Source organism: Protopterus annectens, chromosome 5.part0 (assembly GCF_019279795.1).
Source record: "Protopterus annectens isolate FY-2018-M chromosome 5.part0, PAN1.0, whole genome shotgun sequence".
NCBI classification, from domain to species: Eukaryota; Metazoa; Chordata; order Ceratodontiformes; family Protopteridae; genus Protopterus; species Protopterus annectens.
The window spans coordinates 1,487,665,452-1,487,687,163 of record NC_056735.1 but is presented as its reverse complement, the minus strand read 5'-3'; the positions used below and the strand labels follow the sequence as shown (position 1 = coordinate 1,487,687,163).

At 41.7% G+C, this 21,712-nt stretch overlaps 1 protein-coding gene across 1 annotated transcript in view; it reads left to right on the top strand.

The window, feature by feature from the left end:
- Positions 1–21,712, top strand: part of NARS2 (asparaginyl-tRNA synthetase 2, mitochondrial) — a 1,353,496-nt gene that overhangs the window by 1,203,544 nt on the left and 128,240 nt on the right. The gene's annotated exons all lie outside the window — the stretch shown is intronic.

Here is a 21,712-nt window from a genome sequence, read left to right as displayed (position 1 = left end):
GAAGTAGAAAATGGATGTCTTCTTAAATGTTCAAATTTAGCAGACCACTGTTATAGCAGCTGCCTCTACATTGGTAAGACCCTTCTCCACTTTGCCCAAAGCAGCATAAATTCCCAGCTATCCTTAGCTTACATAATGGATGAAAATGAAATAACTCAATTTTTATGTATGAGTTTTGTGTGATACAGTTGAAATTTAACAACAGTAATAGCAGGTATATGAAAGCTGTTACCTTTTTTCATGTTTTAATAACCAATTGCTGTGCCAGTGCTTTACATGCATAACTTGTGACACAAACTTCCTTACAGACCTATTGGTGAGAAGTAATGCCATAAATATTAGGGCAGGCCTCTCCTGTACCATTTAACCTCTCAAACAATCATGTCTTTCAACCTGTTAGCATAAGAATTTTGGGCAAAGCCAAAAGTAATGGGAGACAAAGGCTAAAATCAGGGTCAGATGTTAAGCACTGCCTTCAGAAGCTTAAAAAGTTGCTAGAATGTCATGTTTTGTATTAACAAGTATTGAGTTAAAGATATAATGTCTGAAGCTGAAATATCTGTCATTATATGGTGCTATCAGTTTGTAATGATTTGCTAGAAAAGCGCACATTGAATGAGCAACAGAGCAAAATATGAGAACAAAATCTGAAATTCTGCAAAATTATAGGTGAGAGGTATAGCAATAGTCCTCGTACTATAAAAATTATGTATTTTTGCATGGTATTACTTACTTAATTACACTTGACAATTTTGCCACATCCCATTACTGAACTCTAGGGTTTCCATTTGAAGATCCATTATTTTACCTGGAAAACTGTGTAAGTGGTAATAGTAGCCTCTAGCACCATTTATTTATTTATTTATTTATTGATGTATGGGGTAAAATTGGAGCTGAATTTATCAGCCAGTAGGTTTTCTATATTCTCTGGCTTAGTGTAAGTGGCTGTGTTTACAATTAGTTCAACACATTGTTGTATATTGCCTTTGAGGTTGAGGACATAGCTGTAGCTTGGGATGTTACTTTTACCTCAAACCTAACTTTGGTAGATTTATTTAATCTCTTGAATGGCTTATTTAGTTTGTTGAGGAAGTTCTTACATTGTTGGACAATACACTTCCTATTTTTGGACATAATTTTCTTCCTTATGCTATACAGCTTATTAATACTGGAATTCTACCAGTATGACTTATTTTTGTGAGTTTGTCCTGTGCGTATTTCAGGTGGATACCACTGCATCTATGTAACTGTATTCATGGTTATAAAGGATTTTTGTGAATGGCTGCACATAGGCAGTGGTTTGAAGGGACTTGAAATTTTAGTAGGGTATCATTTAATAATACGAAGTTTGCCCTGGAATAATTCCAAAAAGTTTCAGGTTAGCTGGTGCTCCAGGCTATATTTTTATTTCAAAGAAGACAGCTTTATGCTCCATCTTGACCTGAGAGGGCATTACACTCAGAAGTGGGGGTGCAGCATTCCCCCATGTTTGGGAGGACTTGGTCAAAGTTGTTTAATCTCTATTCAGCATTCAGACTAGATGATCCAGGGCATTCACATTGACAAAATCCAAGAATCTTTGGGCTCGCAAGTTTGGGGTCTTTAATGATTCCCAATTTATTGTTGGATAGTTGAAGTCATCCAGATGGTGTATTGGTTTAGGTCTTTGCTTCCCATGCAAAAAGTACAAAGTTTGATTCTGACCTTTGACCATTGCCTGTATGGAGTCAGCATGTTTTCTGTAGGCATCTGTGGGGTCCCTCCCACATCCCCAAAACATGCTGAATGTTTCCATATCAAACTCATCCAAAAATGGAGCTGTGGGCAGCAGTGCAGACATGTGCCCTGTAGGTGGAAGAATTTTATAGACCAACTGTATATGAAAGATAGGAGAACACAGGTCACAGACTGCATGCTGTGTTGGGGCTAGCTGCTTGATGGTGTAAAAATTGCCTGTAGGTGATTCAGCCATGTTGACTAATGTCGCCAAAAAGGGCATGGATATTTGCTGGTGATAAGGGAGACTAAGGACCCAGCCTACTCCAATCTATGCCAGGGACTTATGCTAATGGTGGGAGGAATCTATATGTCCATGTTGTGCAGTGTGTATCCATCATAAAGCCCAGCAGCCCTGGGTCAATAAACTTCTGGCAAGCAGGTGTCTATTTGCCCAGCTTGGTTGAGCAGTCTGTGTAATTAAGTATCACTCAAGGAACAAAATTACCAGTGGAAAAATAAGTGATATTGGAAGCCCAGATATTTTTTTTCACCATTGTTTGCCTACTGTTTGAGTCTGAGCAAGTCACTTATCCGACAGTGCTCCTGGGTCAACTCACCATTGAAAAGAGACACTTGCATCGGACCGATTTACCTGCTTAACAAATAAATAAAACTGAAAATGCCTCTTCTGGAACTCTTTCATTTGTATCCACGGCAGAGAATTAATTTTGTAGAGGGTCTTTGAACTCTAGCGGTTTATTTTCAAGATCATACTTTACGAGCATCTAGCTGACTTACTTCTTCTGCTTTAGCTGGATTTTTCATATGTGTAGGTGGTTATTTCCTTAATGACTGATAAAAAAATATGAAAATGTTCAGTAGAAAAAAATAATTTATAGATCTTAAACAGAGATTGCATTATGATAATATGGTGAACAATAGAAAAGAGAATGAAAGCAAGCTGCAAAATAGATATAGAAGAGAAATTAGTGTCTTGCTTTTCATGTATAAATTCATGAATAAATTCAGAAAAAGGAGACTCTGTATTTTAGTTCTTCTTCCAAAAAGCATACAAGAGGGAATAGAAAATTAAGAAAACACAGCAACTAGAAAGGGTGAAAACATTAAAAAAATATTTATTTTAGTGAGATTTATTTAAAAAGAAGAGTACCGAAAATTAGATAAGAATTAGTAGCGCACGAAGAGTTGTCTTCTAGTTGTGAGGAAGGCAAGACAAAGTAAAATACTTGTTTAATGATGCAAAATAACATGAAGGTTGTTTCAAAAAATGTACACATTGTTTTAGTAAACACGAGTAGTGTAGCTACTGTGGAGTGAAGTGGGCAACTGCCCCAAGTGCAAGGTGTTAGAGGGTGCTATTCACTGATCGTGATCACTATTTTTTAAGAGTGTATACTGTTTTTTTTAAATGCCAGTATTGCATTTGTGGTCAAAGTTGAGAGCTTTAGTGTGCTGTGAGGGGTCCAACTGTAACAACTGCTTACTACAGTTTAAAACAAAGAAATGTTTTTTTTTTTTTTTTTAAGATGAATCTAAGAACTTGAACACTCCATATATGGTATAAAATGTGGTATCTGTTTGCTACTACATTTAAATGATTTTTAAGACAATACTGAGCATTCATGCAATAGTTTAAAAGAGAAAAGTTTGTTTCTTTTTTTAAATAACAAGTCTGAACACTGTAGTACTCAGTGCTTGGTATAAAATGTAGCATCTGCCTGCTACTATAGTTTAAAAGAAAAAAATAGTTTGTAGAAAGTAGTTTGCTAGTTTTTTTTTAAAGTAGCCGAAGAATTTTAGCACTCCATGATGTTCCTTGTGCTTAAACTGTAAAGCCAAAGTAAACTTTGTCATTCAGAAATCATGCAAGTGCAAAAACTGAACAAATTTCCGTGTCTCTGGACTCAATGTTAAGAAAATATATAGACTATTTTCAGACATTTACACATATACCACCTAGCTATTACATCACAGACATCCAAGTAAAAAGACTAATATTGCACATAATTAGCGACTGTTTGTTACAAATGTAGCAAGCAGTTTGCTACAGTTTAAGGAAGGAGCAGATCTTTTTTTTTTTTTGCTCTGAAGAAGGAGCGGTAAGGATGGGAACGGGATGCAGAAATAGGATCTAATTAGCCCCAGCACCACGTACCATATCACCCTTCTGTAGACTGTTTTATTTCACCTGTCCTGAGAGAGGATGAGAGTAGGAATAGGATGCAAAAGCAGGACCTAGTTAACTAGTTGGCTGCTGCATTTTAGTAGTTCCAGCCCAGCTACTTTTTGTGCTTCTCAGTGAGTTAAGGGATACCAAATTGGGGAATGGCTCCAGGTGCTGGTTAAGATAGCTAGTAAAGACCATGCATTTAATGTCACTGAGTGTAGCAGTATTGTGCATATCACAAAGGGCATAAATTATCATTACAGAATAAATGGCCAAATCAAGTAATTTACTCCCATCATTAAAGATCTCAACACAGTGGTAGTCAGCATTTCAGATTTTTGACTACAGTGTTTCCAAAAGTCACAAAAGCATATGCTATAGCCCATCTAATTTTAAGGAACATATCTAACATTTCACAGAAATCATTGAATCATTTTATACCACAGTGATCTGGCCCATTATTGAATACAGCACTGGATTTTACAACCTTAGAACAAGCCGGAAGAAGCAGCTTGAAAACCTTCTTGAAAGCCAGTGGCTCATCAGATTGACAGTTAAACCTGTAAAGCTAATATTAAAATGAAGGAAAAAAACTATTTAAAAATAGTGGTGCTTACTGGAGAAATACTTTTTCAGAGTTGAAGTTTAGGGTTACATACTTTTTGTTCAATTATTTTTCTGCGTTATTTAAAAATTTTACATGTTTGGAATTGTAGTGAGTTTTGAGCTTCGATATGTTTGAGTGTCATTAGTCTTTGACATCTGCCTAAGCTACCAGTACACAAGAAAAAATCTTCACCTGGATATTGCAGCCAATGATGTAAAACTGTAAATATCCAGAGAAAAAAATAATGTTAAAGAATTAAATGGAGTTATAGGACATGAACCTAGATTCACCTTTAGGAACAACAGGTCCTTGAAAAGACAGCTCTGCTTCAAGATTGACAATGTACAACAATATAATCAATCCGACAGGTTAGGTACGTACTGTTGTAGGAGGTGTACAGCCTGTCAATATATACATGTGGGAGGCCGCTTTTTACACCCACACAAGGGGTTCACCTTTGAGTCTAATTTTTATGCTGATTATCGAATGAAGAACGTGGTTTACTTTAGTTATTGCACAATCTGCTATGCTTTTTGCATAGGAAAGACCAATCGTCCTTTGAAAGACAGAATACTGGCGCATATAAGGGATGTCAGGAATGCTAAGGAAAGCAGTGCACTTGCAATGCACGTCAAAGAAGGTGGTCACACACTTGGTTTTAATTTTTTTGTACTTAAAATAGTCCCTGTTAATAAAAGAGGAGGTAATTTGAATAGTCGTACAGAAGGTGTTGAGTAGGAATGGATACTTAAATTCCAGGTGGATGTACCACCTGGACTTAATAATAAAGTATCCTTAAAACCTTTTTTAAGAGCAAGATCACTGAAACATTAATATTTGTATGTAATATGTATATATAATACATACCTTTTAGTAATATTTAGTGTGCTCAGCCTCCTTATATATATTTTTATACTTCTTGTATGTACTGCATTTTTTAAACACACAGATCATATACCTATGTATTTTATGAATATATTTGTGTATATATTATTTTAATACATGGCTCTATGAAGGTATTATTAGAGTTTTAAATAGGATATTTGTATAGTTGTTGACTATTTCATTTTATAACATTAGCACCTTGTTGTGCTAGCACTTTAATTTGTACTCCACATGCTTTTATGTCTTGTCTTTATTGGTTGCTATGTGATCTATGAGTCTATTTAAAATGTTTTGTTAAACCTGTTTAATGTTAGTCTGATGAAGAGGGAGTTGTCCTCGAAAGCGCTTACTTTCTCTGTGGTCTGTTATATTAAACGTACTCTTTCTAATGTACCTGCTTTGTGCTACCAACATTTTTTTCTCTGGATATTTACAATTTTACATCGCTGGCTACAATATCCAGGTGAAGATTTTTTCTTGTGTATTCTTATTTTGTTTAATCTTCACTGGACATGGCAGAAAGCAATGCTACAACACTAAATACAGGAGCAGCCACGAATGTGGGGCTTCCTTTTGTTAATGACTGTGGCAGAAGAATGTGTGACCGACTAGATTCTCTTCTGAATTTGCACTCTAATCCTTTGTTGTCAGAAGCTACATACTTGCCTCAAGATTTTAGCTCACAACATATCGATAATAATGATCAAGAAAATTTCCTTAAAATATATAAAGTGTTTGAAAACAAACTATAATTATAAACTACTACAGTGGCAGCATTTCCACTTAGAAGCATCCCTTCATCTGAACATTGTGCCGAGGGGGCTTAGGGTGCTTACTATGCCCAGTTATGGACAGTTGTACCCTGAATTATTGAGATGCTGGCAGCTCCTTAATCTTGACTGTAGTGCGAGGTACATGCAGTCATTGGTTGAAATTTTCAACCCTGAGGAATCTGCATTACTTAAGGACATACAGAGTATGCAGAATGAAATTCTTACACACTTTTCTGCTGATTTTGTAGCTGATAAACTTGACAGCCTACATGAAAATATTTTTATGTATGAAAAGAGGCTATCAAGTGTCAAGACTAAGAAAATACAAAAAGATCATAGTGATTTTGCAGCTGATAACGTTTTTTCTTGGAATAGGGAAGTGGAAGCACCTCCTAGGAGTACAGGAAGAGGGTGTAACACCTATTATAGTAATGCTGAGACTGTGTCAGCAGTAACTCCATCCTGTATGCTCTTAAATTCTCCTACAGAAGTAATGACAAACAATTCAAATGCTGCTTTATCGACTCCAGTTTGTCCAGGTTCACTTACTAGTGCTAGGCTTGCCTTAACTGATCAGGGCATGCGTGCAGTAACTAATGATATGAACAAAACTGTAACAGCAAAAGAAACCGCAAGCATTAATGATGTCAGTATACCTGCAGTTAGACCCAAGGAACCGAGTATAGCTTCAGGCAGCAAGGACTATGGTAATAATGGAAAAAACTGCACTACTTTTGCAGATGTTGTACTTAATGCAACACAGAAGAAGTTTTTATTACACAACCCCCTGCCTATCAGAGGGAGATCCAGGAATTGTGTATTCAACAGGAAAACATTGCGATGACCACACAGTGTCCACAAGCAAATGCGGAATGGCAAGAGGGCCAAGCAGGTTTAATTTTTAATATTTCATCATATGATACACAAAAGACTTTGCTCGATAGAGGCCTGAGTTTTATACCAGCTCAAAAGGCTGACCTGGTTAATGTCTTGAAAGAACTGAGGTTGTTTGGCAGGACTTTAACTCTTAAAACAATGTTTCAAGGTAATACACAAGAACAATGTGTTTTTAAAAAAAAACAAGTGTATATACCCCCCCCAATAATCCTACTATTGATGTATTTATAGATGTATGTGAGAAAAGATTAGAGAAAGACTTTCTATGAATAATAATTGTTTTAATAACTTGTCTGTTGCTGAAAAACAAGCACTTGTTGATTTGAAAGCATTAAAATGCATAGAGATACGTCCAGCAGATAAAGGGGGAGGGATAGTGATTCCTGACAGGGACACTTATATACAAGGTATGATGGACTTACTTAATAATGTTGGGATCTACCAGGTCATTTCATGTGCTGTGGTTAAAGCAGTTATTGACAAAGTACAGTTTTTAGTCTTTGACCTTCTTGTTACAGGTATGATTACACAGTCATTTTTTGAGTGTTTTACTGTTGAATTTCCAGTGGTTACACAGTCACTTTTTGAGTATTTTACTGTTGAATTTCCAGTGGTTCCCACCATTTATGGGTTACCGAAAATTCATAAACAACTTGCTAATCCCCCTATGTGCCCAATTGTGTCCAGTAAGGGATGGGCTACAGAGCCTCTCTCAGTTTTTGTAGAGAATACCCTGTGTCCTATTTTGAGTGGATGCACAACTGTGTTAAAGGACACTAAGGATTTCCTTGTAGAGTTAGGTGTACACCTTGAAGCACTTGCAGATCCATGCTGGCTGGTTACATTAGACATAGAATCGTTTTTACAGCAATCCCGAATGATTGGGGTATTAAAAGTGTTAGAGACCTTTTACATACAAAGGAGATGCAACCTAATAAGATTAGTTTAGTGTATGCACTGCTTGAGATTATCCTAGAAAATAACATTTTTATGTTCAGAGATGAATATTATGTATAGAAGGTTGGCGTGGCTATGGGTACTGCCTGTGCCAACAGCTACACCAACATCTCCCTTGTTCAATGGGAGGTTCATCATGTCATTAACAACAATGAATTTGCTACATCCATTGTCTGGTATAAACGTTTCGTGGACAATATCTTCCTTTTGTGGCATGATACAGAGGAGCGCCTTAAGGAATTTATTGTATACATCAGCAATGTGACTACATTCCTTAAATTTACTCATAAATATTCTGACAGGGAAATATAGTTTCTAGATGTCAAGGTTAGTAGAGATGCATTTCTTTTAGTATCTACTACTATATATAAGAAACCCATCAAGAAGAATACTGTACTCCATAACAGCAGTATGCACCCTAAACATACTAGAGCAAATGTCCTGAAAGGGCAAATTTATCGTGTCATGCGTTTGCATAATGATGACATTGCTTTACAATCAGCACTGTTTGTGCTAAAACAAGAGTTTATGTCAAGAGGGTATAGAGATCAGGATACAGACACACAACTGGAACTAGCATGGAGAGAGAGAAGTGGTAGATGTAAACCATATTATAATACGCAAGTTGGAGTATGTAGTAGTGATAACATCTATACAGGCCCTAATAATACTACTGAGATGGATGCACTTAGAATGCCACTCACATATGCTAGTAATGTTAATATAGTGTGCGATATTATTAAGAATAACTGGGACATTCTTTCTAATGTTAAAGAATTAAATGGAGTCATAGGACATGAACCTAGATTCACCTTTAGGAACAACAGGTCCTTGAAAATACAGCTCTGCTACAAGATTGACAATGTACAACAATATAATCAATCCGGTAGGCTGGGCACGTACTGTTGGAGGTGTACAGCCTGTCAATATATACATGTAGGAGGCCGCTTTTTACACCCACATAAGGGGTTCACCTTTGAGTCTAATTTTTATGCTGATTGTCGAACGAAGAAGGTGGTTTACTTTAGTTATTGCACAATCTGCTATGCTTTTTACATAGGAAAGACCAATAGTCCTTTGAAAGACAGAATACTGGCGCATATAAGGGATGTCAGGAATGCTAAGGAAAGCAGTGCACTTGCAATGCACGTCAAAAAAGAAGGTCATACACTTGGTTTTAAGTTTTTTTGTACTTAAAATAGTCCCTGTTAATAAAAGAGGAGGTAATTTGAATAGTCGTACAGAAGGTGTTGAGTAGGAATGGATACTTAAATTCCAGGCGGATGTACCACCTGGACTTAATAATAAAGTATCCTTAAAACCTTTTTTAAGAGCAGGATCACTGAAACATTAATATTTGTATGTAATATGTAAATATAATACATACCTTTTAGTAATATTTACTGTGCTCAGCCTCTTTATATATTTTTTTATACTTTTTATATGTACTGCATTTTTTGAACACACAGATCATATACCTATGTATTTTCTGACTATATTTGTGTATATATTATTTTAATACATGGCTCTTTGAAGGTATTATTAGAGTTTTAAATAGGATATTTGTATAGTTGTTGACTATTTCATTTTATAACATTAGCACCTCGTTGTGCTAGCACTTTAATTTGTACTCCGCATGCTTTTATGTCTTGTCTTTATTGGTTGCTATGTGATCTATGAGTCTATCTAAAACGTTTTGTTAAACCTGTTTAATGTTAGTCTGATGAAGAGGGAGTTGTCCGCGAAAGCGCTTACTTTCTCTGTGTTCTAATATACTAAACGTACTCTTGCTAACGTTCCTGCTGTGTGCTACCAACATTTTTTTTCTCTGGATAAGCTACCAGTACCTCTGGCAGACATAAACTCAGTTTGAAGTTTCAAATAGAGGATTGTAGTACAATCATCATAACATGTGATTCACTGCAGTGTTAATGCTAGAACAGAAATGCAAGCACCTGGAACCAGCATAGACCCTGTAGCTTTCTGATATTGTCATCATCAATGCTACGTGCTACCTGGTGAGCCTTTGTTTGTTTATTTGTAGTCACCCATCACACATTGAATAGTTTTGCAGACCTTCCAACACTTGATAATGTAAAACATGATCTGAAGTAGGAGATTCATTTGTCTGCAACCTGTGAGTTATGGATCCGATATCGGATCCGAACCGGCATGGTTAATCCAGCTATGGATCCGAGCTCTTAGCTCCTCCCCTCACCCATAATGCCCTGCTCTCCCTACATGACCTCAGATCTAGTTTGCCGCGCTGGTAACCAGGTCTTGGATCGTCTGAGCTCTTCAGCTAAGTGATTATTAATATCTAAAAAAAGCTTTAATTTGATTTTTTGGAGTTAGTTTTGAGTGATTGTGTTAGGTTTCCCTTTATCTCTTGATAGTTTCGGTTTTAAATTTTACTTTTAAAACTTTATTTTTATACCCTCCCCTCGCTGGTCGGAGTTTTTGTTTGAGTGTGCTGTTTGGGGCCTTGTGTGTGTCCTAGTTTAGTACTAGTTCTCTGTCTTTTTATTTGTTAAAAAAAAAAAAAAAAAAAGACTTAGTTATGTCAGAAGCCCCTAAGGCAATATTTTCGAAGTGCTCCGAGTGTGGCCATAAGCTTTCCCCTGCTGATGGCCACACTCGGTGCGTTCGATGCCTTGGGGTTGAACACCTCACTTCTGGATGTTCCATTTGTGCAGGGTTCAACCCCAGGGCATTGAAGGAGCGGAGGTCGAAGCTGGTCCTGGCGGGACTTCTACCCCCAGACTCGGCTTCGGCTTCCGCTCCTGTGGTGGGTACTGTGGCTACGGTTCCCTCCTCGCCTGCTCCCCCTCCTCCACCTGGGACTCAACCTCCCGCTGCTGGGTTGGAGGAGAGAGAGGCAAGAAAAAAGGATCGGAGAGAGAAGCACCACAAGCGGCGGGCCGAGACCTCCGTTTCGGCCCCGCCAGCTAAGCGGGCTTCTCCTCCGGCCTCCTTGGCTGCTGGCTCTCCCCCCCCCCTCGTCTCCGGTCTCCGGTCTGCTTTTCACCGGGGCCTGAGGAGGAGGAGACCCGATCTCCGTCGAGGCTATCGAGGAGGCACTCAAGGCCTACCTCGGTAGCCTCTTCGAGATTTACATATAGCCTTTCCGACACCGATCTGGACCAGATGATGAGAAGGTTCATCCAGGCCCAGATGCAGATGGGAGTGCTCCTGCCTCCCCCCCCCCCCCTCTGGGGGGGAGCTCGACCCCATTTTTCAAGCCTATAGTTCCTTCTCCGACCCGCTACCCGGGTTCGGAGCGTTCGGAGCCGGGCAGCTTCGGAGCCGGGGGTGGGTCGGCGCCAATAGTACTAGGTACTTCGGATCCGACCCTGCCCTCGAGTGTTTCGGATCCGACCTCTCGGAGCCTGGCTCCGAGCTTCGGATCCGGGGGACTCAGTGTGCCTTCGGCGCCGTTTGTGTCGGAGCGCACTGGTCCTTCGGATCCGAGTGTCTCGGGGCCGGCTCCGATCCACTCTTCGGATCCGAGGGGGAGCCGACTTTCAGATCCATTGGTCGAGGCTGGCTCCCCCTCGGCTTTTGATGTAGTGGAGAGGGCTCTGTTGAGGGCTTCCGGACCCCCGGCACTTGCTTCGGCTCCATCTGCACTGGGTCAGGCTTCCACCATCCGGTCACTGGGACAGCCCGCTTCAGTGCCCCAAGCTGTTCCATTGGAACAAGACACTGCTTGCGAGGGCTCCTCGGAAAGGCCCCCCGAGGAAGCCCCTCGCAAGCATACGTATAAAAGGAGGCACATAGACTCCCCCGAGTCTTTAACTGAAGACACGGACTTGGAGGAAGGGGAAGGCTCCCCAAGATCACCCCCCGAGGATGTCTCCTTTGGAGAAATCATGGAAATGCTTCGCATAAGGGGGGGTGGTCTGCCCCCAAGTCTTCCTCGGACGAGTCCGTGTTCTTGGAGGCATTCGAAGTGGGCCCGTCTACCTCTTGGGTGTTCCCTCCTGCAGACCCCCTGGTGGACCTTATTACCACCAGGGCGTGGAAGGAACCGGACACCGTGGAGCCAATCCTCAAAAGGCCAGACCGTATCCTTAGCCCCCCAGCAGACCATGCCCACTGGAGTAAGGGGCCCCCGGTAGATGCCATGTTGACGGCAGCAGCCACCAAGAGGGAACTCGCCCAGGAGAGTCCCTCAGTCCATCCCCCGAGCAAGGAGTCTCAGATGATGGACCGCTTAGGGAAGCGAATGTTTAGTTCAGCGACCTTCTCAGTGAGGGCGCTCAACTACCTGGCACATGTTATCAGGATGCAGCGCGATCTTATTAAAGAATACGCTGCATCCCCCCCAGAGTCCATGTCGGAGGAGGACAAAGTTTTGCACTCCACCCATATGGCCATTCTTCGGTCCGTGACGAATACCTCTATGCGGTTGCTGTCCCATGCTACTGAGGGAGCCGCTAGAGCTGCAGGAGTAGGCCTAGTCACTAGACGCTAGGCCTGGCTCCGCCATTGCGATTTCACGGAGCCCTTCAAGGCGTCCTTCGCGAACGCCCCCTTTGATGGTTCTGCCCTTTTTGGCAAAACTGTTTGCGACACCTTGACCCAGAGCGAAAAGGACGGGAAGACGCTGTCTGCCATCGGAATCCGCTTCTCTGTGCCCCAGAGGTCCTACTCTAGGAACCAAAAGGGCCAGAAGAAGATGTGGTTCCGGAAGTCGCAGCAATCCCAACCCGCTCCGGACAACCAGTCCTTCCGTGGCAGAGGAGGACAGGGAGGACGCCACCCCAGGGGCAGAGGGGCTCCCAGGAACTTCGGGTCCAGAGAACCTTTCTCTGAACGGCCCGCGCAGCAGCCCTGAAGGGTTGCCTGACTGCTCCACTCTGGAGGCAGTCGGGGGACGTTTTTCGGAGCACCTAGCGGCATGGTAGTCCATAACATCAGACCGCTGGGTCCTCCGCATTATATCCAGAGGATACAAGATCTCCTTTCATCATATTCCAAAATTAAAATCCCTCCCCGATGTTCCACCCGGTCAGTGGGAGGCTGCTTCGGCAGAAATTGGCCATCTGCTGGGGAAAAGAGCCATCCATCAGGGTTCTACTCCAGGTTCTTTTTAGTGCCAAAAAAGACGGGGGACCTAAGACCAATTTTAGACCTGTCCCTGTTAAACCTGGCAGTTCCCAAGGAGAAGTTCCGGATGGTCACCTTGCAATCCATCCTCCCCCTTCTGAGAGAGAATCACTGGATGTGCTCTGTAGACCTCAAGGATGCGTACTACCACATACTAATGGACAGACGTTCCAGGAGGTTTCTTCGCTTCCGGCTGGGAGCCAGTCACTACCAGTTCAGGGTCCTTCCCTTTGGTCTCACCACAGCCCCCAGGGTGTTCACCAAAGTATTGGCAGTGGTTGCGGCCCACCTGAGGCTTCAGGGGGTGCAGGTCTTCCCGTACCTGGACGACTGGCTTTTTACCGCCCCAACAAGGCATCTACTATCATTGGCACGAGACTCCTTTCTTCATCTAGCTCCCCACCTGGGCATCACGATAAACGTAGCAAAATCCAACCTGGCTCCTACTCAGTTGATAGATTTTATAGGTGCCAGGTTAGACACGAGGGAGTTAAGAGCCTTCCTCACAGCCGACAGAGTTCAGAATCTGCGACTCTAGGTGCGGGCCATCCTCCACTCCAGCTCAGTTCCGGCGGAATTGGTCCTGAGGGCTCTAGGGTCCATGGTGGCAGCGATATCTCTTCTTCCACTCGCCAGGTTCAACATGCGGGTCCTTCAGTGGACACTTCAAGTTCAGTGGTCTTACCTGGCTCTACCACTGCATCATCCCATTGCGATCAGCAAGGCTTGCAAGCAGTCCCTCTTGTGGTGGCTCCACTCACAGGATCTCCACGGAGGCCGCCCCTTTTGTGCTTCTCCCCCTCTCGCCACGGTGACCACGGATGCCTCCCGCCTCGGGTGGGGGGGGGCATTTTGCAGGCCGGACGGTCCAAGGCACGTGGAACGACTCAGAGACCTCCCTGCATATCAGTGTTCTAGAGATGAGAGCAGTGCTCTTGGCGTTGCGAGCACTTCAGGCCTTTCTTCCCTTGGGAACAATTGCGATTCAGTCAGACAACATGTCGGTGGTCTGGTACATCAACAAACAGGGGGGAACCAGGTCTTATCCCTTATGTTGAGAAGCCATGAGAGTGTGGGAATGGGCGATCTCCACCAACCGCTTTCTCATCGCAACGCATATTCCGGGTCGGTCCAACATCCTTGCGGACAAGCTCAGTCACACCATTCTCTCCCCGTACGAGTGGTCTCTCAAGGCTCAAGTAGCGAAATGTATCTTCGCACGGTGGGGAACTCCTTGTTGCGATCTCTTTGCGTCTCCCTTAAACACCAAGTGCGACAGTTTTTTCACTCTAATCCCTCCTCCAGGGGATTCCCCGAGAGACGCTCTGGTGCATGCTTGGCCTCCCGGTCTTTTTTACGCTTACCCCCCCTTGCCTCTGATGCTCCAAGTTATTCAGAAAGCCTCTCGGTTGGGGTGCAGAATGATCCTCATTGCCCCATTCTGGCCTCAACAGATCTGGTTCCCTTACCTAAGGTCTCACTCGGTGAATCCACCTTGGATTCTAGATCCCATTCCGGATCTGATATCGCACCCATCGAACCTACCAACTCCGAATCTGGACAACCTGAAGCTGACTGCTTGGCTGCTCCAGTTCCACTCCTAATTAGGACTCCCGGTATCTCGTCCCCCGTTAAGGCCATCCTGGTAGCGGCTCATAAACCATCTACCAGGAAAGTTTACCGCAGTAAATGGAAACGATTCTCCATTTGGGCGGAGCAGCAAGGTCTAGATCCCTTCACGGTTCCCCTTCCTCTGGTGCTAGACTTCCTAACCACTCTTTTTAATGATGGTGCCAGTAGTTCCACGGTCAAAGTGCAGCTTGCGGCCATTTCTCACTATCATGTTGGTCATGACTCCGGACCACTTATGTCTGCCAAATTGTGTAAAATCTTTCTAAAAGGCACCTTTCTTCTTAGACCCCCTATCAAGCAAGCGGTTCCTCCATGGGATCTTTCTTTGGTTCTTCAGGCCTTGACCGCTCCCCCCTTCGAGCCTGCGGCCACTGTAGATCTTAAATTTTTATCCCTCAAGACTGCTTTTTTAGTAGCCATTACTTCGGCCAAAAGAGTTTCGGAACTTCAAGCCTTATCCATGAAGCCTCCTTACTTGGTCTTCCATCCGGACCGCGTAAGGTAGCTTCAGAAGCAAACATTAATCAGTCCATTAACCTCCCTGTTTTCTTTCCTAAATATCAGAACAAGGGTGAATACAAGCTGCATTCCTTGGATGTTCACAGGCAGCTTCATTTTTATCTTAACAGGACAGCTGGTCATAGGCAATCCGATCAGTTGTTCATTTCCTTTGCCAAATTTAATCTGGGTAAGCCAATTTCCAAAGTCTCCTTGTCACGCTGGATTTCGCAATGTATTATTTTAGCTTATCAAGCTTCTGGGAGGCCCGCACCGGAGGGAGTCCATGCCCATTCAACCCGGTCAGTTTCTACCTCAGCGGCCTTTAAGGCTAGGATTCCTCTGGATGACATTTGTTCAGCAGCCACTTGAGCTTCATCTCATACCTTTATTTCTCATTACAAGCTGGATATCACATCTAGAGGTAGAGCATCCTTTGGCTCCGCGGTGCTCCGGAATATCCTTCCATGACGGCCGCCCAAGATTCAGGTAGCTGGGGACTCTGTCCCACAGGTTGCAGACAAATGAATCTCCTACTTCAGATTTAGAAGTTATGTACTTACCATAACGTTCCATCTGAGTAGGTGGATTCATTTGTCTGCAACCATCCCGCCCTCCTATCCCCCCGGCCCTGTCAGTTTCCTGCACATTATGTGTTACCCTTTCCAGGGTATTTTGATTCAGGGCAAACTCGATCTGAGGTCATGTAGGGAGAGCAGGGCATTATGGGTGAGGGGAGGTGCTAAGAGCTCGGATCCATAGCTGGATTAACCATGCCGGTTCGGATCCGATATCGGATCCATAACCCACAGGTTGCAGACAAATGAATCCACCTACTCAGATGGAACGTTATGGTAAGTACATAACTTCTAATTCCTCACAAAGTGGTGATGCTTGCACTGCCACTACCTATTATACAAGTGGTGACTGTACGAATTGTTATACAGTGAAATGTTACACTGGAGCAGTCAAGAGCCTGGTATAAAAACAGGCCTCTAATGACACAGTATGTTGGAGTAACAGCAGTAAAGCTGTATGGATGGAGGATGGTAATTATGCTCACTAAAAAGTCAATAAGTATAAGCAATTTATTTGTGCTACTGTTATTTCATACCAGTAAAAACTAAGTGGTCATTTATGCAGTGGAGAGTTACTAACGGTTCAGCTGTCAAGCTTGTGTGTTAGCCATCTATGGCTGCTGTCCTACAATTAATGTTTCACAACCTAAGATTGGTGTTGCAGTAGAAACCTCATCAAACATTTGAAACTGACCATCAAAATCCTGCTGAGGAAAACCTTCATTTACAATCATCGGAAATCCTACTGAGGGAAACTTTCTTTTATGTAGTTAATAGCTAATGCAGAGAGATCTGCTTATTTTGCTTATCAGTTTACAGCTGGTCTGGCCATCAGTGAGACAGATGTTTTTTTTTTTTGTTTCTGCGTGCACACAGTGATATGGAACAAAGAATAAGAAAATAGTTGTCTGTTTAATATTTGCAGTCTTTCTTTACTGAGCTTTTTTTATTACATGAATATAGGGTAAGAAAGAAGAAAAAAGTCAGAAATAAAATATGTATTTATTTTATCACCATGATGAGTTTGGTGTAAGGCATCACCAGATATGAAACCATAAAGAGTGATCTGATCGCTGTGAATGTATGCGCAAAACAACACAATAGTCACATTTCATTACACAAGTTCACAGTCCATTTTATATTCAAACATAACTGTGAGGACTGATAGCTGTGAGAAAGTTGAAAGGTTTCGAGTAAGGTGATAACTGTATTTATAACACAAGACAGTAGGCAGTGAAGGTAGTGGTTGTAACAGGTAAATGAGAGTAAGTTATTGTTTGCACACAGATGGCCTTATTGTGCATGCAGGCTGTAAATGCAAAGATAATTCAGTGAACAACGAAATATCAGGAAGAGGCCATTAGGTATTTGCATAAGCACATAGACATAACACAGAGCAATAGAGGAAATCATATGTAAATGGGAAAAGATGTGATAAAGCAGTAATTCATAAAACACTAAGTTATAGAGGTGTAGAAGAATGTCAAGTTCATGCAGGGAAGTAGTTTACACTGGCACATAGACATAACATTGAACAACAGAGAGGGAAAATAGGGAAACTGCACACTGTGACGAAATAAAGCAGTTTTCAAGCCTAGTAAGAGAAAAACAGCAGAAGAAAGAGGGTCAAAAAAGAAGAATAGAATATGATATTTTAAAAGCAGCCAAAGATTTAATTTATTTTTACTTTGTTTCAGTGGGTGGACTGATCTGATGGCTCTTTTCAGCCACGACCCAGGTGCAAATGATGATGGCAGAAATGAGTGTCAATCAGAAAACATCTGTGTTAGAGGTTAGAGCAAGTAATGAACTGTTGTTGTGTCTTTCGGCTTTTCCCGGTTAGGGGTTGCCACAGCGGACCTCCAGTCCGCTAATGATTGGTAGTTGATTTTTACGTGCCGAGTTACCAGCCCTGACGCACAACCTTCAACGAAGGTACTCCCATTCACACATGTCTCCTCGCAGAAGACGCTCTAGCTGAGAATTGAACCGGACAGCGTCTTACTGTGAGGCGACAACGCTACCGCAGCACCACCACCGCGGGTAGAGCAAGAGAGCAAGTAATGAACTGTAACTAAGAAAAAAATGGTATTGTATTTAAATTGTCTCAAAAATAGTTATTCCAGAAAAAATTCTTGTTTACTTTGATCTAAAGGTTCCTCCTCCTCATCATCAACAATTTTTCCCATTTAGGGTGTTGCATCCACTGTTACTGTCCCTTCCGATTCATTGCTTCTTTCTTACCTTCTGCGGCAGTCATACGCAACTGCTACGGGTCTCCTCTCATACAATCCAACCATCTTTTTGTTGGGCTCCCCTGTTTTCTCATGCCTTTTTCATCCTAATCATTTTCACCAAATAATCTGCTTTCCTACATATGTACCCCAACCACTGCAGTCTGTTCTTTTTTACCTTCTTTGCAGTTGGAACCAGTTTGGCTTCTGCTGTAATATACTTGTTTATTTGTTCATCTCACAGATGGCATCCTATCGCCCATCTCAATGCACTTCATCTCCATCACCTCTAGCTGCTTCAACTGGCCAACTTTTGTACCATACGGTAGTATCAGTTGCAGTTCTGTTTTTGTACACCTTACTGTTCAGATTCCTCAGCATTCTTCTGTCACACACTACCCCTGATACTCTGTACGAATGGCTGCAGCCCCTCTGATTCTAGCAAAGAAATCCTCATTCAGACTTCCCTTCTCCTCAATCACCCTTTCCAGATGCTTGAAGATGTTAACCTATTCCACTGTTTTCCCTTCTGTCTCAATTTTCAGCTTCTGTTTTCATCATTTGCTGCCATGACAACTGTTTTGTCTGTGCTTAGTTTCATCCTTTGTGCCTTCAGTTTTGAATTACATTCTACCTATCATTTGCTGAAGTTCCTGTTCAGAGTCTGCTTCTAATGCTACATTGTCTGCATACATCAACTTTGTTGATCTGTCCCCTCCAAACTGTTTGCTAATGTACTTCTTTACAACAGTGAACAACACTGGGCCCTGAGGTGAATCCTGATGCATAACCACTCTCACAGTGCATCTAAGAGTCTAAACACTGTTCGTCCTTATACATAGCCTGCACTGTTTCTACAAATACTTCTGGGACTTTATGCTATTACATGATTACCCAAACCAGCTTTGTTGGAACTCTGTCATACTCTTTTCCCCAAATCTAGGAATGCCCAGTTAGTCTCTTTTCTTATCTCAAAATCTGAGTCTTTCAAAAGTTCCTCTCCTATAGATGATCAGTGTGAAATACAGTGGTGATTCCTACAGATTTACTGTCCAGTTATAAATAGTACATCAAGGTGAACACCGGATGCAGCACTCTTGTATAAAACAGATCTTTTACCCATTGAAAAGACATACACAGTAGGAATTATGAACCTAAGAAATTATATTAATGTTGCATGTATAGTTTACTATAGTTAAATGGTATTACAGTTTTATGTGAGAATTTTTCTTTTACTAGCTCACAGAGCAAATGGTAACATCAAAATAACTTTATGTAAACATAGTCGTACTACATAACACTGCATTTAAAATGAAATGTATCCATGCAGTGCTAAGAAAAGTCATATCCCATAACACTATATAATGAGCTGTCCTTAATCTTTATAACTTGTTTCATAAAAATGGCCCCAAGACATCATTGCATTACACATTATAGTATCTCAGTGAGTTTTAGATAACAATATAGAAGTCTGGACGGCTTGCATAACATCATTACTATAAATATAAATACTGTGCAAATGTTGCCAAGTCAGCGCAAATACTTGTGAACTGTAGCCGTACCTCTTGATCGCTGAGCATTAAACATCATTGTTCTGACCATTCTGAATTATAGCAGAGGCTTAGAAAGAAGAACAGTTTCTATTCTTGTAGAAAAAAGACTTCATACTAGAAGTCACTTATTTAAATATGTATGATCCCTTAAATGTAAGTTTATCAAAAAAAATAGTAAGTCTAGGAGGAATAAGTTGAAACCTGGGGACAAAAATCATAATGATATGACTGAATCGTAGCAGTTGAAAAACAGGAGTGTATCAAAAGTTCAGTCACATATCTTCAGTTGTGTGCAGCACAAATCTTATCAAAGAACAATTAAGTACAGTCCTGGTGAACTGGTAGTGGGCATGCAAATATCAGCTGCATTTGTAGTATGGATATAAAAATCAGTTAACCCACAACATGTTGTGAAATTCTTATTTTTAAGCCCCACAAGGACTACTTCTGTAGCTGGAAAGAGTCTTTCTCCCCATGGGCTGACAGCTGTCTACTAAACGAAGACCCTGCAGTCTAGTAGTTCACTGTGCATGATGAAAGTTTAAGAAATGTTTCTCAACAGCTTGCTGTACTGGTGCTTATCCTTTTCATTTTCACAGGTGAGGTTTTTCCCAAGAGTTTGCTGTACAGATCTTAAGTACTGTATGTTTATCAGGACCAGCTTATCTTGTTGTTAGTGGTGGTGGTGGTGGGGGCATTATTTCAAAAAAGTAGGCTGTTGCTTATGGTGCAGTTTGCATGCACTTAACCATCACCAAATCAGACCATATGATAACTAATGCTGTAGCACATAGCACTTGAAAAATAGAGAGATTTCCACCACTGACACCTGCTGTATAGTGGGTGGCTGCAGTAGTTATACACTGAAATGACTGAAATGTCACAGGAATAGCCTACAGCTCGTTAGCAACACGAGTCTGTAATGAGACAGTGTCGCAGGAAAAACAGGGCTTTAGCAGTGCTGTACCAGTAGAGGAATACTATTTAAGCCCCTGTTATGGTTACTAAATCACACTGTTATGTGCTGGAAGTACAGAAGTATGATTTGTATTGGAAAAAATGTTCTACCTGCACTCGCCAGTAATTCTTTTACTACAGGGAAACCTAGTAGAAAACTGGACCTAGAAATTTGATTTATTCCTCAGTGTTAGAAGAAAAGCTGAGAAGGCTGTAAAAGTTTGGTGTTCTGCATTTCTGCATGTTGTTGGGGAAGAAGCCTTGAAAGTGTTTGAGCATTTTACATTTCTTTCAGAGGAGAAAGACAAATGGCAGTGTTGTCTTATCAGCCATTACTAGCTAATCAATACCATCAGAGGACTATTGAAAAACAGTAACTTTATACATAGATATTAAGCAACATTTTCATATTGAAAACAAGCAGGCAGGCTACATACTGAGCCTGTCTCTCTCAAAGCAGGAAATGCAAGCATTGTTATAAGCAGGTAACTAATGTCAACCTACTATGACCTAACTACATTATTCCCAAATGGCGTTGTTAGTTCTTATTGAAAAGCAGTGTCCAGAGAGTTTTTGTCTTCTGCTGTTTCCATAACCATGCATGTGAAAGTATGCTGTATTAGATAAGCAGATGTTCCGTTGCATGCCATGGACACTGGACCTGCTGAAGCAGTTAGGAAGACCTTCTTTGATCATTGTCAGCACAAATTGCTTCTGCTCACTTGTCTTGATGCATCAGCATTTGTGTTGTACATTCAGCATAAACTAAAGGATGCATACTGCATGCCAACCTTATTTGTAATTGCAATCAGAAAGGCACAAATTAAACCTACAGATGCAGTAGCATGCTTATTGCCAGCAGCCAAAGTTATAGAGAAGCTCAGGAAGTATTATGAGTCTAGAAGGAAATTGTCATTTATTCATTGTATGCTCTTACAGGGGCAGATGGTCTTTTCAGCGACTGTAGATTTTTATGATGTGCTTCCATTTCATTGTTGCAGTATTCCTTGCAGTAAGGATCCCCTGCCAAGGGCAGCCTGACATCTGGCCAGTTTACCAAAGCCTTTAGGTTGCTAAGGGTACACCGTACGTCATACTGTGCTCCCCGCATGCAGCATAGGG